The sequence below is a fragment of the Podarcis pityusensis genome (assembly GCF_964106645.2).
Source record: "Podarcis pityusensis genome assembly, chromosome: 7".
NCBI lineage: Eukaryota > Metazoa > Chordata > Lepidosauria > Squamata > Lacertidae > Podarcis > Podarcis pityusensis.
This window is the reverse complement of record NC_138031.1, coordinates 60,531,126-60,545,462: the sequence shown is the minus strand read 5'-3', so window position 1 is coordinate 60,545,462 and position 14,337 is coordinate 60,531,126. Positions and strand designations below refer to the sequence as shown.

At 43.3% G+C, this 14,337-nt stretch overlaps 1 protein-coding gene and 2 long non-coding RNA genes across 3 annotated transcripts in view; 2 read left to right on the top strand and 1 right to left on the bottom strand.

The window, feature by feature from the left end:
• Positions 1-14,337, top strand: part of LOC308482307 — a 200,547-nt gene that overhangs the window by 108,580 nt on the left and 77,630 nt on the right. The window lies entirely within an intron of this gene.
• The window catches only part of RNF144B (ring finger protein 144B), a 73,640-nt gene that overhangs the window by 42,224 nt on the left and 17,079 nt on the right, over positions 1-14,337 (top strand). The window lies entirely within an intron of this gene.
• Positions 12-14,115, bottom strand: LOC308482318. The gene is made up of 3 exons (XR_013989211.1): positions 10,389-14,115; positions 2,322-2,376; positions 12-1,596 (listed from the first exon to the last, which is right to left on the bottom strand). It is a non-coding gene; the product is annotated as an uncharacterized lncRNA (long non-coding RNA).

The window sequence follows — 14,337 nt, the reverse complement described above, 5'->3', positions numbered from 1 at the left end:
GTAAGTGTTGACCGTAACTTAAGTAATATTAAGGAACAGTGTTGAGAGCAGTGGTGTTGGAGCAATCTGTTAAAAACAAGTTGCCAACTGAATTTCCTTCCTCCAACTGCTGGACCTCCACCATGGCTAGCTTTTTTGCCTTAGCTCTCTACAATGAAAGTGTCCCTCCCCCAACACAACATGTACACAGCATGTACACCTTATACATAAATAGAAAAGTAAATTGTTTTGCAGTGTACCTTATCTGCATATTCTTCCTGCTGCAGTCCTTTTTTCTGAAGTGGTGTTTGACTTTGTGTGTGCATCTAAATGGTTTGTTTGTTACGCCCAGGTGTAAATATGTATAAAATACACCCATTTCTTAAAGACGCAACAGTCTCTGCTGCGCCTTGACTCCCAACGGAAACATCTGGATAAGCTCCTAGAACCCCCTGGAATCTTGTTACCACTTGGCAGAGATTGGGGGGTGGTGTGCAATCTTCGTAACAGTATTTAAGATGCCCACAGGAATTCATACAATCCAAGACACAAAAGAGAAGCTATCAGCAGGGTGCTAAACTGTCCTTTCCTTATGCCTGAGGTAGGATTACAGTGATACCTTGGTTCTCGAACTTAATCCATTCCGGGAGTCTATTCGACTCCCAAAACCATTCAAAAACCAAGGTGCGGCTTCTGAGTGGCTGCAGGTGCTTCCTGCACTCAAGCAGAAGCCACGTTGGACGTTCGGCTTCTGAAAAACATTTGCAAACCGCAACACTTACTTCCAGGTTTGCGGTGTTCGGGAGCCTATTTGTTTGACAACTAAGCCATTTGAGAACCAAGGTACCACTGTAGTTGATACTGAGTTTTAGATTCAAGACAGTGAAACTGTAGTCCTAACCTTACTTACCTGGGAGTAATTGAATTCAGTGGGACTTACTAGACATGGTTAGAGTTGCAGCCAAACATGGCCTCGTGATAGGTCACTGGCCACTTCATTAGCAGTTTTTAAAGTGCCACACTTGGTTGTTTTTACTGTAAAAGACTAACAGGGCTCCCTCTCTGGAAATTCATTAACTTTGAAGGGAGCATCCAGGGAAGGTAATTGATTTGTACATATCTGTTGATGGCTAAGACATGCATGCTGGGATGGCTGTCCTACAGTTTTACAGTATTAACCTTTCTTTAAAGGCTAACTTTTCCACTTTGCAGGGCTAGAGTGAATATTTTTCCTCCATTTTTTTTTAAAGTTCTGGGAACAGGATCTCCTGCACCACCATGTTACACAGGGATGAAGTACTATGTTAACTATGTTGGGTTTAAGAGCATTGGCACTAATGTCCCTAGTTAGACTCGTTGCTTGGAAAAACACCAGGACATAGTAAATCTATGTCACCAAGTTCAAAAGTCGTTCACTATGCAAGGATAAGCGGGTGCACCATATTGTGGAGACTTTATTGCATCGGGTGTGATGATAAGGATTACTGCAATTTCCCAGAGTGATATAGGTTTGCTGTCTAAAGTACACAGGGCGCTGTTTGTTTTGCTCGGCAAATATTAGTGTACTAACCTTTAGCTTTGTGATTAGGAAGTGGTCTAAGAATAGTTTGTCAGCATCTGTACATTAAGAAAAGAATTTAAATATCAGTAGTTTCCAGTCTCTCTTGCCTACAGTACCAGGGGTGCAAACTTGAATAAGATATTGTGGGTGCCCAGGTAAGCCCCACCTTGCATAATTGATCACTTGACGCAGTGCACACACACCATTTGAATGGGAATGCCCATCAACTTTGTGGGAGCCTGGCCCCCTCAAATATTTTATTGTGGGGGCAGAAGCCCCCATGGCCCCAGGAGCTGTTCCTATGTACAGTACTAATCATCTAACATTGTGACAGAGTCCAGTCTGTACATTCTAGCTCTGAGTGCACTCCATGGCACATATTATACTACCAACTAAGTGACTGGCACCTGCAAGGTATCTGCTGGAAAGTTTGGTGTGGCACCTGTCACTGCATGAAAAGGTGATCAGAGAGAACCTATAATCGGCACTATTTTTCTAGAAAAAGAGGTCTGGAAGTCACCACGAACACCTCCCTCCCTCTCTCAGAACGGCAATGGAGCCCTCCTGAGTGGTGCCAGAACTGAGTTCCAGCAAGTTCCAGCTAAAAAAAGCCCTGCCTGTAATGCAGGCTCAATGTTAGCAGCATTTCCTACTATTGCTTGAGATTTCGATGCTTTTTCTTTACTCTGTTACTGTGTCTGTGGCTACCTTTTAACCACTCCCCACCAAAACAAACAAACAAAAACAAACAAACACACACACACAAACAGATATCTGATACCATATGATAAAGTTCTGATTACCACATCATTCCTAGTCTTCTTGTCTTTACTCTTCTGCTGAGGAAGAAGAAGAAGAGGAGGAGTTTGGATTTGAAATCCCGCTTTATCACTACCCTAAGGAACGGCTAACAATCTCCTTTCCCTTCCTCCCCCACAACAAACACTCTGAGGTGAGTGAGGTTGAGAGACTTCAGAGAATTGTGACTAGCCCAAGGTCACCCAGCAGCTGCATGTGGAGGAGCGGGGAAGCGAACCCGGTTCACCAGATTACGAGTCTCTACACCACACTGGCTTTAGGAAACTAGGTTGATCTCAGGGTTGCATAGTTTGAGTCAAGCCTTCTTTCTGGGGTTTCCAACATCTCCCTGTAACACCTGTGTGTGAAGTCAGCAAGTGGAACAAAAGCACTGTCCCACATGAGTCATCATATTGTTGCATGCCAGTCTCCAAGCGTTGCAACATTCCAGGCACAGTGGAGACTATGGTGTCTTTATGATATATGGTTTATTTACACATATATGATATGCAACCTGAATTGAGGAGGAAGAGTACAAACATTTATTATTATTATTATTATTATTATTATTAGTAGTAGTAGTAGTAGTAGTATTAGTAGTAGTACCATTATCTGATTTCTGTGTTTCACTGCCTGTATGCATACTTTAATAATAATAATAATATCCCAGGAAGTGTGCAAGAAATCTGATGGTGGTGGTAATAATAATGTTTGCCCTCTTCCTCTTCCTCCTCATTTCAGATGATTCATTTTTATGTCATATGGACAACTGGGTCTTGATTGGCAGATATTGGGGGTGGGGAGGATGCAGTTTTGGGGCTTTGTAGGTCTGGCCATGGGAGTAGCTGTGGGGGGGCAGTTGCCCCCCCAAATCCTCAAAAACTATTGAAAAGCAACAAAAATACTCAATTAACCTCAGTTTTGCCCCTCCAGCAGAAGCCTGTCCCCCTCAATAAAAGCCTGTCCCCCATAATGCCCTCTTACAGGGGGGATTTTTTACCCATGAGCTCTCCCCAAAAGCTCAACTTTTAGGGGTGATGTCCCCTAAAACAACTCCCCCCCCCATGGCTCCAGCCCACTGATAACAACACTTAGAACCTTTCTTAGCCCAGGGAAGTATCTTAGAAAATGTTAACCTTGCAATATTTCTCTTCTTTCCCTGGTAGAAATTTCTAGTGTATTTGCAAGTGGGGGTAGCAAGTTACAGCTCAAATCCTCTAATCTTAAAATTGCGTTTGTGAATATGTTTTTAAATACAAATTTTCTGTTTTACAATTTCGAATAAACATATTACAAAGCATTTGTGAATCTGTTTTGATAAAGGTGAGTAACATTTGTCGTTTTCTCCTCACTTGCTTGGTCATCATCCACCAAGTTGTGGGTTTTTACCCCAAGAAAGAAAAGAAAAAAGGAGCCCTTTCTACAGAAAGTTGATGCACGCCATTAGCTTGTGTTTGATGTATTTCCTCCATCTAGGTTTTGTTGTTGTGTTTTGAAGATTGCTTAAGGAAAGCCTTATTTACCACTTCCTGAGGAAATCATTTGCAGAAGTAAAACTGCTGCAACAATATGTGGTTTGGGGTATTGAGACAGCCCCTCGATTGTCACATACTTGAGGGCAATGTGAAGCAAGGCAGTTGGATTTTGTATATCACCAACCGCCTGGTTGTGTAGTTAAAATAGAGGATTAAACTCTGCCCTTCCCATTCCAATGTTTCTGATTTCAGCATGCACATCCCATAATGACAAGGCAGCTGGCATAGGCAGCTCTGCTTTCTTTGAACATATATTTGCTACTTCATACTGTGGTGAGTGGGTCAGTAGTTGTCAGCAAAGTTATTGATATTCAGCCTCATCCTACCATTCCTGGCAACAGTCATTTGTGAGGAGTGGTTGTAGGAATCATTATTAAAATTTGTATATCGCCCTTCACCTGTATATCTCACAGGAGGGGGGTTCACAGCATAAAAATACAAGATAAAAACATAAAATGCGTAACTAAAGCAAGAGAACAAACCAAACCAATAACCCCATCCCACAAATGCATTTAAGAGACATAGAATGTTAGTCAGCCAAAGGTCTGGTTGAAGAGGAACATTTTCACCTAGTGCTTAAAGATATGTAATGAGAGCGTCAGGCTAACCTCCCTAGGGGAGTGGCTGGGGAAACCCAGCCAGATGGGCACAGTAATAATAATAATAATAAATAATACACAAAGGGGGAGTCTTCAGAAAAGGCCTGTACTCATGTTGCCACCCTCCAGACATCTGATGGAGGAGGCCCATGGAGAAGGGCCTCACATGATGATCTGAGCGTCTAGGTTGGTTCATATGAATACTCCTTGAGGTATTGCGGTCCTGAGCTGTCTAAGGATCATTGTGGCCGATGTTCAAGGATGACAGAGATTTCCGTCCAGTAACACCTGGAGAGTCAAAGGTTCCCCATTCCTGTTTTTTCAGGCACCTATATGGTCATCTTGAAAGGGAGGCGGGTGGCGCTGTGGGTTAAACCACAGAGCCTAGGACTTGCCGATCAGAAGGTCAGCGGTTCGAATCCCTGCGACGGGGTGAGCTCCCGTTGCTTGGTCCCTGCTCCTGCCAACCTAGCAGTTTGAAAGCACGTCAAAGTGCAAGTAGATAAATAGGTACCGCTCTGGCGGAAAGGTAAACGGCGTTTCCGTGCGCTGTTCTGGTTCGCCAGAAGCGGCTTAGTCATGCTGGACACATAACCCAGAAGCTGTACGCTGGCTCCCTCGGTCAATAAAGTGAGATGAGCGCCGCAACCCCAGAGTCGGTCACGACTGGACCTAATGGTCAGGGGTCCCTTTACCTTTACATATATGGTCATCTTACTGATTCCTGCACTCTATGGCTGTTACCAGCAACTAAAAGAACTCCTTTGTACTAGCTGAATCAATGTGATAAACACTCCTCTTGAGTTTGGATCAGCAACGGGGGAGGCAGTCATGGAAAAGTGGCCCTTGCACAACTAGCATAACATTTTTTGAGTGACCTTTTATTATTTTATTATAGAGCCAGAGCCAATTAATTTCATAAGCTGAAGCTTAGAAGTACCATTGGAAAGGATTAACAGCACCCAAGGTGAACAATGAATTGTTTTGCAGCTTGAAAAGTACCGGTACCTGTTGTATCTAGAACTTCATTGAAAATATGATTCCACCTTTCCAATTTAATGAATCTCCAAGGTGGCTTCCAAACTATCATTTAAGATAAGAACATCAAGCAATTAAAATAACAATAGGAATCCTGGGAACAACAAGGAAGAGCACTTACCTAGAATGTGGTTTTTAAAAATACCATTAAAAAGTTTGCACAAATAGTGTGGGCTTGACCAGGTGCCCAAGTGACAGAAATGGTGGCTCCATGTAAATCTTTCCAGTGAAGGAACTCCAGAATCCCACCACAGAGAAGGCACCCTACTCATAGGAGCAGTACTTACACCGTTTCTAATCCCTATATGGGACAAATAGTGGTCTGCAAATCTTAGCTGCAAATCCTGAGAAATCTCTACCATATGCAATTTATGTCACTCTTGTATTCCTGTTGAACTGGTGACCTGGCTTGCATGCTAAGGCACCTGAGCCACAAAGTTCCCAGGAGAACAAGAAATCACACTGACATGGAATGTTTGGTTTATGGGTTCAAATAGGCCTCAGCTTTATTGGTTACAGATGTGAGCGGTTTGGCTTAGGCCTTGGGAGAAACCGGACTATATCTTGGCTCCTGTTCATCTGCAGGGAGTCCACAGAAGGGTAAATCACCATTAGTAGGTGCCCTATAACTTACGTCAGATAGTGGCACCCCAAGGACTCCCCGTATGGGCTGTGGCATAGCCCTAGCCCACACCCAGGCTTCGGACAGTATTCACATCCCAGATCCCTTTAACAGGTTACCGTTACTGAGGAGGGGCAGGCAAGGCAGCAACCTCCCTTCCAACCAAACAAAGGCTTACCCAATGCCTAACCTCACAAAAGTTGTGACTATTGCTATTAGGTAGGCGAAAACCAAATGGCCAGTGCCAATTTGCCAAGTGGAAAAAAATCCTACCCTGCTCCAACAACATGGTGACTGACAACTGCCATAGCAAGGTGACTGACAACTGCCATAGCAAGGTCATATGAAAAGAGGGTGGGTGGGTAGGGTGATCTGATGAAGAGGCACGAAAGAGGGAACCAGCTGGCCACGCCGAAATTACATGGCCCGCGGCCACACCCACTCTGGTCGTAGATTGGCTGGAGCTGTCCCCGGGGCACAGATGATGGCAGCGTACCTCCCCCTACGCTAGAAAACTGTTGAGGCTTGGTTGACTGGCTGCAACGCTGTACACCTGATAAAAGGTGAACGGACTTGCGCATCACTCTAAGCCAAACTATGGTTTAGTGCAAACAAGCAAATTCGTGGGTTCCCAGAAAGAGGTTTGCAGCCCCTTTGCTTTTCCTCTGGTCTTGCTGCTGTCAGCTAATCCAAAATTTGGCTTAGCATGGCATTTGAACTTGAACACAAGGTTTGTTTTGCTCCAGATAAACAGCTAGCTGTAATGAAAGGTTCTTCTTTACTGCTTATGGTTTGTCTGGGGGAGACAAAACAATGAGCCTGGATTCAGATGCAGGGTCATGAATTAGCTCAAAGAAGCAGGGCCAGAGGTACAGTGAAGCGGCGGTGATCTTCTCCCTGCGAACCTACACATTTGCTTATTCGCACCAAGCCACAGTTTAATTTAGTTTAATTTAGAATTGTGTGTAAGCTGGCCAATTGTTGTGCTGCCTCCTTTCATGCATAAAACAGTAGGCCAGTCTCATAACAAATAGGCAGTGGCTTTATATCTACACGGCAGTGGAATGATTCATCATTTTTGGAATCGTCTGGGTGCAGTAGGATTTTAGAAGGTTGTAAAGTAATTGCAATAGGAAGTGTGGCAAAGAGGCAATTATGGTCAAATTGGTGAATGCATGTTTGTAAAAAAGCATTTCCCCCATTTGCTGAATTTTGCCCACAATTCCTAGATGAAAGCACCATTGAGTTCACAGGAGTTTATTTATCCATGTTTACTCCAGGGATAGCACTGATACTCTGTGGGCGGAGCCACACCATACATTTAAACACATTCAATACATATTTTAAACACATGACTTTCTCCAGATAATCCTGGGACCTGTAGTTCCCACCTCACAGAGCTACAATTCCTTGCTGTCTTATGTAGGGAAAATTGGATGAACAGGACCATATAAGATTTGGCACTGGGTGAATGGTGTATGTAAAAATACCCAAACCTCTTTCAAACACTGTGGGCCACGGTGCTGTAGTTAACTAATGTAGCAAATATCAAACTACAGCTTGTTGGTGTTGTGTGCTGCTACCTTATAAACAGCCATTGCCATTTGGATAAGCTGTGGAGCTGGCACAACTTTTTATATGAGCATCAGCTTTCATTCAAAAGCTTATGGCAATAATGTCAGTAAAGGAGGGAGAATGCAGTGGAGCACAGCTCTGGGACTTTTTTCAGAGCAGGAGGAGTGATGACCTCTCTGCTGGAGTGCCAAGGTAATTGGCAAGTGAATGAGGTGGTGAGGCTTTTAAGTTTTGCTGCTGTGACAGATTAGCATAGCAGTTTAAATAGTAACATGTCCTTGCAAGATTGTTTTGCATTTCTAATTAAAAGCTAGAAGTTGCATTTCAACTAGCTGATGTTCTGCAGTTAAAAGCTGAGCTTCCTTTCCAATACATCATCATTTCCTGTTTATTTGTCTTCCACTCACCCACAGAGTTGTGCCCAGAGTGGCTCGCAGCAAAATATTCTTCATTTGATAGAAATTCAGAAATGTATTGGGAACCAAATTGAAAGAATCGTAATATCAGTAAGTAAATTTTTTAAAAATTGCTCCATGTAACATTATATAACATAATACAAATAAGGTAGCTTAACAGGGATAACTAAACAGAAGAGAAAATAATACCAACACAACAATAAAATAGAAATAAAATATCACCTTGTTCCAAATAATGCACCTATTTCCTACAGTCTGGACCTACCGTTCAGTCTTCAACCACTCAGAGACCACATCCAGTCTCACTTGTGGTAGTGCAAAGTCCAATCCTGGTTCTCACCCAGAGAAGTGGGAACCCATGCAGTCAGAGGCAAGCCCCACTGGGTTCAGTGGAGTTTATTCCCTGGCATTAAGTTTATTTGAGCAGGAATTGTGGTCATCCTGATGCTCATAAATTGAGTCTTCAGCTATGTACTGTTTCCCCCTGCCTGGCAGAGTTGACTACAGGGGCTGTTATGAAAACTGGTCAACCTTGATAGCCAGGTCTGGCCATAACAGCCTTTCTATTTAGGGACTAAATACCCGATACAGTACTTCTGTCTCAGTGCTTGACACAGAGACCACTCTGCAATGTTCCTTATGGGGAAGCCAGCATAGCTTTCCATCCCTGCAGCAAAAGATGATTTAATAGATATCTGTATATGTGTGCATGCAAGGAACAAATGGAACAGAAGCAGGTTGGTACAGTGAGCCAGAGAAATGATGGTACAGTGGTACCTCGGGTTAAGTACTTAATTCGTTCTGGAGGTCCGTACTTAACCTGAAACTGTTCTTAACCTGAAGCACCACTTTAGCTAATGGGGCCTCCTGCTGCCGCCGCGCCGCCGGAGCCTGATTTCTGTTCTCATCCTGAAGCAAAGTTCTTAACCTGAAGCACTATTTCTGGGTTAGTGGAGTGTGTAACCTGAAGCGTATGTAACCTGAGGTACCACTGTATTGGGAGGAATTCAATATAGCAATATGGCAGTCATTTCCTCAGTTTGCCAGCCAACATGTTGCCTCTCTCCTTCCCTGTGTTGTACTGACACCCCTACCAGCCAGTTTGGAGGGGTATGGGGCAGAGGGAGAGAGGGGGAAGCCCTGATGCCCTAGTAGAAGTCCTTGCACAGCCTTCCACTAGCAGGATTTGCAGAAATCTTTTAAGTCTCCACCCACCTTTCCTTCCAAAGGGAAGCAACCCCAGCTTCAGTCTTTCCGCTTCATGTTACGTTCTTTCAGGTTATGTCCCACGGTGACCCGGAAGTACTGGAAAGGGTTACTTCCGGGTTTTGCCGCTCGCGCATGCACAGACGCGCAAAATGATGTCGCGCATGCACAGAAGTGGCGAATCACAACCCGCGTGTGCGCAGATGCGCTGCTGCGGGTTGCATTCTTTTCATATCGCGAATGGGCCTCTGGAATGGATCCTGTTCGCAACCAGAGGTACCACTGTACTGATAATTCTTACTGGGGCTAAAATTCTAGAAAATGTGTTTAGGTTTGTAGCTAGAGATGGAGGAGCAATTCAATTCAGCTTGCATTTCATCATCATCATCGTCATTTTTAATTTGTATACCGCCTTTCTATCTTACAATACTCAAGGCGGTTTACAAACTGAAGAAACAAAAGATGTGCATCTTATAACAATTTAATGCAATACAAAAATGAGATAATAAAACATAACTTTAAAATAGGCAACCTACATCAAAAAAGGAACATTCAACAACCATTAGAATAGTATAAAATAATAATGTCAACATATAAAAGTTGAACAGAAATCCACTCAACAGTTACAATAAATGATATCTAAACTGTAATCAATAAAACAACGGCAAGCCACAGTACATAAAATAATACAATACACATTGAGAAGCAGAGACTAGAGGGTAGAGCAAGGCAGGTGGAAGGAGGCCTTGCCTGACAAAGTCTCTATCGGGGCAAATCAATTTCTTCCACACTTTCCAAAACAATGTTTAAGCCAAAACTTAGCCAATAAGTAATAATGTTCTGTATAATGGTTTTTCAGAGATCTGAAAGATAGTTTATAAGAGGGGTTTTGGCTGTACTGTGTACACTCAGGTCAGGCCCTCCCTTTTCAAAAGCAGGTTTTACCAGAAGCCTGTTTGTGTGCGTGCATGTGTGTGTGTGTGTGTGTGTGTGTGTGAGAGAGAGAGAGAGAGAGAGAGAGAGAGAGAGAGAGAGAGAGAGAAATGAATTAATGTATACCTTGGGAAACCTTGCTTTGTCTTCAACCACTTTCAGCTGTTCAGAAAACATTTTCTTTCATTTCAAACTTCATATGGATACTTTACGTCTGCCCTTGACAAATTTTGGAGAGACATCGAGATAGTAAGACCTGTAAGTCATAGTGAGCTTTGAGTTTCTTTTGACCTGGTTTGTAAATTGAGAACCTGGAGTGTTTATCGCTGAATTTTCTACGAGCAATAAAAACCTATAAAGTTTTGATTTCCCAGAGACTGCAGAAGTGGCTTGCATGCTACGGGCAGCTTACAGAATGTGAAGAAGTCGCCCTTTTCCTTATTAGTGAAGGTGAAACCAAGAAACGGCTAGGCACCAGTATTTCCTGAAAAACACGCCACCTGGATTCTGGATTAAGTGTGTGGTCTAGGATGGACCCTGTACCTTTTGGAGATGAATAACCTGATTTTTGCGGGGAAAGGTCTCCTTAACGAAGAATGTGCTATTGTCTTGTGCAGACATCTCCTTCCTGACATGTTGATGCAGGAACAAGCAAGAGCTATGCTCCATGTTCCGACTATTGTTTGTTCAAAGAGCTTTCAGGTTAGCCTTGAGGACTTGGCTGATAAGTTGTTTCCTTAGAAACCACTCTTTTGTCCTGAAGATAGCAACAAGACTGAGAGGTGAGGGGGGGAGAGAAACTAGTCTGAGGAAACATATCTGCAAGGAACTTGCTATGTTTCCACCTGTGCTTACATGGCGGCTTTTCAAATGAAAAATCCTGGTCCACACCAATAACTATACACTGTACGCTCATGTATAATCATAGTGCAATATATGCTTGCATTACTTTGTTACAGATTACAAGTGTGCATGGATGCATAATGTTTCCCTGTGTAGGGAAAACATGTGCAGCTCAAAGCCGTAATGGCACAAACACACTGTCATAATGCTTCAGTGATTTTAAATAAGGCTTATCCCAAATTCTCTCCCCCACCCCCTCACTTTGTTACAGGTAGTCGATTGCCACATTTGGGTAGCTTGAGCTTAGACTTTGCTTTTAAAAATAAAACCTCTCATTTGTAATATGACTTTAACTTGGAAATGTGCATTAGTAACAAGTATAAGGAGCACACCCGTTATATGCTGGCACAAGATCATACTAGTGTTTATGGCCTCATGGAAAGGTGTATTTTTAAGACTTAAAAAAATATGATGGAATTTTGCACTAGTGTGCTTCAAGAAGTTAATTTAATTGTTACTTACCTAGATAGCTATCTTTGATCAACTTGTGTGTGTTCACAAACAAAGGGAAATTCTTCTTGGCCTTTCATGCCGTCTCTGTAGGAGTGGGGCTATTAGGCTATAAGAAGGAAGAAAAGCTCCTTGTGGTCTTTCCGTGTACAGTCTACCAATGAAGGACCTAGTGATGAAAAATCATTTGAAAAATAGAGGGTGTGGCCTCTGCACTGTCAGTCGATACTCAATCTAGCAGGGGAGGGCATCCATTTTTTAGCCTTTACAATGTGATAGTTCAGTGAACCAGACCAAATTGTTGGTGAAGTGCAGTCCCCCTCCTCACATGTACCTGAGAGGTCTTTTGCTGGGTTCTCTTGCAGTTTAAAATAATCTCTGCTTAGCATCACATCTTAACTTCGCCTTGTTTACAAATGAGTTGGGAATCCTTTTTACAAACAATGGTTAGTTGCTAAACAAGTAAATTTCACAACCCAGGGTTTGAAGTTCGCTTGTTTAGCAACTAACCATAGCTTGTTATAAGCCAGAATTCCTGGTTTGCACACTATGCTAAACCCAGAGGCTTTGAAACAAAAAGTAAATTTGACAGAAGGCTCTTTCCGACTGCACGTGGGAGTGAAGTAGCCATTGCACATGCTTGCTGACATCCATATAGTGCTAAAACATGCTTTAGAATTGCCTACAAATCAGACCAGTGACTCCTGGTCACCTCACAACTCCCTGTGCATACGCTATGTATTTATAACCACCATTTTGCAGAATTATGTTTAGCATAATGAATACTGATCTGAATCTGGGGGTTAGTAAGCAGTGTAAGGAGAGAGCGATGCTGATGTCTGTTCTTGGAAGCAATGCTATGTGTATGAGAGAGACAGAATCTATTTGGCAAGAATGCTGTGGACCCCTCCATTGTACGCTTAAAGTTGTATACATGTGTAAATAAACCATATAGTATAAAGACACCACAGTCTCTGTTGTGTCTTATTGTCCCAGGGGAAACACAGACGCTGGTTTAAAATGCGTCTCGTACTCCTGGAATCTCACACCGCTGGAGTGATTTTGGCTAAGCTGGTAGATGAAGTTTGCAGGTGGGATCAAAATTCTTGTTTTAAGTTCTGGTTATCAGAAGATCCCTTCTGTCAAATATACAAATATCAGCTTGATTGACTTTGATTTAAAACAATGTGCCTTGGATTACAATAATGTGCTTTTGTAACATATAACGCTAGACACCCTAGGATATTTGTTTATAGCATGTATTGATTTTCTATTCTTGGCCTATGTTTTACTCAAACTCCCTCTGCCTTTCCTGGTTAAAATCTAAAATTGGTCATATTTTTCGTTTTGTCATTTGCTTTCCAAATAATAAGGGTTGCAATTAGTCAGCTGGAAACCTTTTAAAGTATTGAAGTAGAGAAGGTGAAATGGAACGTGTTGAATAAGGAGGGCTGGGCGTCCTTGGGAAAAGCCATGTGCTGTACTGTGATCAGCTTCCTTTGCTTGTGGATGTGGGGAGAGATTATCCACAAGTGGTCTTGAATAATGGCGTGGCCTTGCAGTGAGAGGAGCGCAAGTGCTTCGTTGAGCCATTACCTAGCAGCGTGAGATCAGAACAAACTTCTTGACTGGCAAACTATAGAGTGAATTCCCATGTGAATTCCCAAGGCTTGCTGTAATGAAATTTTGAGCAGAAGTGGCAACAATATGTGTCTTAACTCTTTCCTTGACAGCCATTCTTCACACTCTTAAGTAGCTGCCCAATTGCTTTCCCTTCTTGCTTGTAGCATTCCAGATGCATAATAATTCGTGTAAATGTGAACTTGGAGCCCCACCAAAGAAAACACAGCTTGGAGAGTGGGGTGGATTTCTGGACAGAAAACAGCTAGCAAGGAAAGCGTTAAGCACTTTTCAGGGGCTCATCCACAGGTGAGCAGGCATCTTGCTCCAGATCCACTGTTCCTCCATTTGAATTTGATCTTAGAACACGCGTCCGCATATGTGTTTGTATTTTAGTTTACGAAACTGCTGCTTCCTGCCCCTAGTTGTGGGCATTTGCATATGCTGGGTCAATTCATGTTGTGCGGTTTTGACTCTACCTTCTAATTTGCTATTTCCACTCCCTTTGTTTGAGCACAAACTGAGCTTGTATGAAGGAAGAACTCAATGAAACAACCCCACTCCCACCGGAGTAAAACAGGGGCTCGCCGAGCCACCTGCCTGGCCGATACGGCCCTTGGCGGGTGGAGAGGAGTACCAGCCGGGGCCAGGCCATGCTGCAGCTGCCTGCTTGGGAGCACCTAGTTCATGCCCCCCCAAAAATTGTGTGCATGGGGACACGGCCCTCTTGGCACCCCCCATGCTATGCCCCTGATTCAGAGTCCTGATGAGTGTGGACCAGACAAGCGCTTGAGAGGGAACACTTCTTCCCTGGTCCACAGCTGGCCTATTGTAAGACCACATAGTCTGCAGTGTTGGCAGTGCATTGCCAGTGTGGTCTCTCCCCTCCTGCCACTCCCACACTGCCACAGGACTGAGAAGGATTGTACATCACAATTGGCCTTTGGCGGTCAGGTTTTTCCCCTTCCTCATGTCAGGGGTACACAGATTGATTTCATTTGTTCATTTTGGTCATAACTGTGGCCAGGGAGAGCATAGGGCAGGATCAATAGATAGTGAGGCAATCCCCATAAGGGGTCTTGGGGTGGCACCTGAATGCTTG